We start from the raw sequence: 3,298 nt of genomic DNA, 5'->3' as shown, positions 1-3,298 counted from the left end.
ATATATCATATGTAGTAATCGAATCAGATTACAAACTAAACATAGTATAAATTTTAAATAAATGAATAGAAAATAAAGTAAAATATTTAAATTTAAAAAACTTGCGTACTAATGCATCTCACGGTTCATTTGCGTATAACAACTAAAACATTTAAAGTGAAATTAAACTTTTTGTTAACTTCTTCAAATTTTTTTGGACTCATTCAAATTTTTTTATTAATCAAGTTCAATACTAAATAAACAAAATATTAATAATTTTATTTTTATATATTTTTATTTTTAATTAATTTTTTAGAAATAATATTAAATATATTTTGAATTATAAAATATTTCAAAAGAAAATATTCGAATATTACATGCATATCATAACAAAAATTTCTTCCTCCCTTCCCTTAACGTTCAATGCTACATTCAACCATACCTCTTAAATTTGTTGAGTTTTCTTGCTGGCAACATGGACAAATAATAGCATTGCCGTGTCCCATATTTTTAGCTTCCATAATAATAATATGAACATATTGTTATGCCAGCCGCCTAACCGTCACAACAATATACTGAATATTCCAATTTTTTGTTTCTTATACAAATTGTAACCTTGGAACTATGGAAATACGTATGAGATATACCCAAAAAAGAAAACAGAAATGCGTGTGGGAATATTTTTGTCACTTGGATATATTTTTCAAAATTATACCACGATTGGCGGAGGATAAAAAGGAACTTGTTCATATTTTAGTTGAACTACTATTAATAAATAAGCAAATATCCAAAATTATATTAATAAATAAGTACCAACGCGATGGCTATGGGAATTTTAGATAACTATGGGAAATTTTAATTTTAAATTAACATTATTTTTAGGCGTTTGTTTCAGTAAGTTGAGTAATTTATACAACTAAATTTTTAAAGTAGTTTTTTAAATTTATGATTTTTATCATTTTAGTCTCTCAAAAATATCTATATTAATTTTTAAAATCTAGTTCAGGACACCATATTATTAGTTCTTAGATTTTTTCTAGTATTGAATCAGCGAATTAAGTATTGGACTGACCTTGATTTATTATGCTAGATATAGGACTAAATAATTTGTTTGACACGGAATTCGATGGTCCCATGACAAAATATGTTTTTTAAGTTTTTTAATAACTCTATTAACCCTTCATTTTTTCTTTTTTTTTAAGCTTTTACAAAAGCAAAATATGAAGCAAAACAAGTGAATAACAGTATAAGAGGGCACCAGATTCGATGGTCCTAGAAACGTTTGGAATATTAAATGGTCCCATAACAAAATATGTTTTCAAGTTTTTTTAATAACTGTTAAATAGTCTTTATTTAATTTTAATTACAAATTAATCTTTTATATATTATTTAATTATAAAATTTATTTTTTATTTTATAAATTATTATTTTATCATTCATCTATCATGTTTATTAATAATAAAAAACTAAAATAATAACAAATTAGATCTTCCATTAATCAAAATAAATATTTTGTAATCTTAATCGATCGTAATTTTATCATTGGTCTATGACATACATATTGGATTAAAAAAATCGTGTTTGTTAGAAATTGAATCGATTGGAATTGATACACAATCGATTGAATTTTCCACGGCATGTGAGGTTTCTTTATTCAATCGGCATGTGGGGTTTCTTTATTCAAAGCAACTTGAAAAATACATAGATACAAGGGAATAAACCGTATTTAACAAGAATTTTTTTCATTATAAATAAAAAAAAACATTATTTTTCCAATAAAAATAAGACTTATTCATGTGTACTCTTGTGTACTCCTATAATGGTTGTCATTGTCTATTCTAAAGATTAATAATTTGAGTTAGCTATTTTTCTAGAATTTGAAGTAAAGTTTGCCCTGTTCTACCTAAAAAAATTCGTACTTGGGAAATTAAAGTTGAAAAATTGGATTTTGGAAAATAATAATTTTTTTTTATTTTATTTCAGAAAAAAATCCATTACTAAAAGATAAAAAAGATATTTTTTTTATTATACAATCAATTGCATGAATAAAGAATCGAAACAAAGAATTACAAAATTAGAGACTAATCTTGATTTTGTAATCAAAACAATGGATTGTTTTCTAAACATTACCGTGAAAAAATCGATTGGATCTCTTTTACCAAGCGTAATTATCAATTAATGATGAACAAATATTGGATATTAAAGAGATGGATAAACAATAAAGAAAAATTGGATATTAAGTAGATGGATAAACAATGAACAAAAACAATGAAAAAATTGATAAACGATTCTAATGGTAGGATTGAGTAATTGTTGATAGATTATTCACCAATTTATAATCTTAATATTAAAGAAAAGATAAGATTAGAGTATCTAAATCAAAATAAAAACTTAAAAATTGAAGATAGAATTTTAAAGATAAGATAGATAAATAATAAATAATAATTTATAATCACGAGCAAAAAAATTAGAGAAGCTTAACATATAACGCATTGCACAATTCAATCGATTGAGTAATACAACTAATCGATTGAATTGTGAAGATCTATGTTGTTTTGAAGACTTAAATCGATTGGGTAATATGATCAATCGATTGTGTATCAATTCCAATTGATTGAAGTTTGGAAAACCTGAATTTCAATCGATTGATTTGTGCATCCAATCGATTGAATTTCTAACAAACACGATTTTTCCAATCCAATATGTATGTAACGGATCAATGATAAAATTATAATCGATTAAAATTGCAAAATATTTATTACGATTAATAGAAGATCTAATTTGTTATTGTTTTAATTTTTTATTATTAATAAACAGATAGATGAATAATAAAATAATAATTTATATTTTATGATTAAATAAAATATATGGGGTTAATTTGTAATTAAAATAAAAAATGGACTATTTAACAGTTATTGAAAAACTTAAAAAACATGTTTTGTTATGGGACCATTTAATGGTCCAAACGTTCTGCGACCATCGAATCCGGTGTCATGTTATTTTGTTTTGGTATTTAATAAACAAGATAAAAACAAAAGGGAAATAAGAGTTTATATGATATCCAAATCATTATATCTTCTTTCATTTTCTAAAACGACCTCGTTTTTGTCTTATTTAAGAGTTTAAAAAAAAGATCCGACTCCTCTAAAGTTATATTGTCACTTTAGAGAAAAAAGTACACCATTAATCACTCTTGGGTTAAGATAGTAGAACTTACAAATAATAAATATTACAAATTTAAAAGTATTTAAAGCATCACTTTACTACTTTACTTAGAGATGGCAACGGATCCCCATGGGACGGGAACATGCCCCCGCCC

Source organism: Arachis ipaensis, chromosome B10, assembly GCF_000816755.2.
Source record: "Arachis ipaensis cultivar K30076 chromosome B10, Araip1.1, whole genome shotgun sequence".
Lineage (NCBI taxonomy): Eukaryota > Viridiplantae > Streptophyta > Magnoliopsida > Fabales > Fabaceae > Arachis > Arachis ipaensis.
This window is presented reverse-complemented; position numbering follows the sequence as displayed.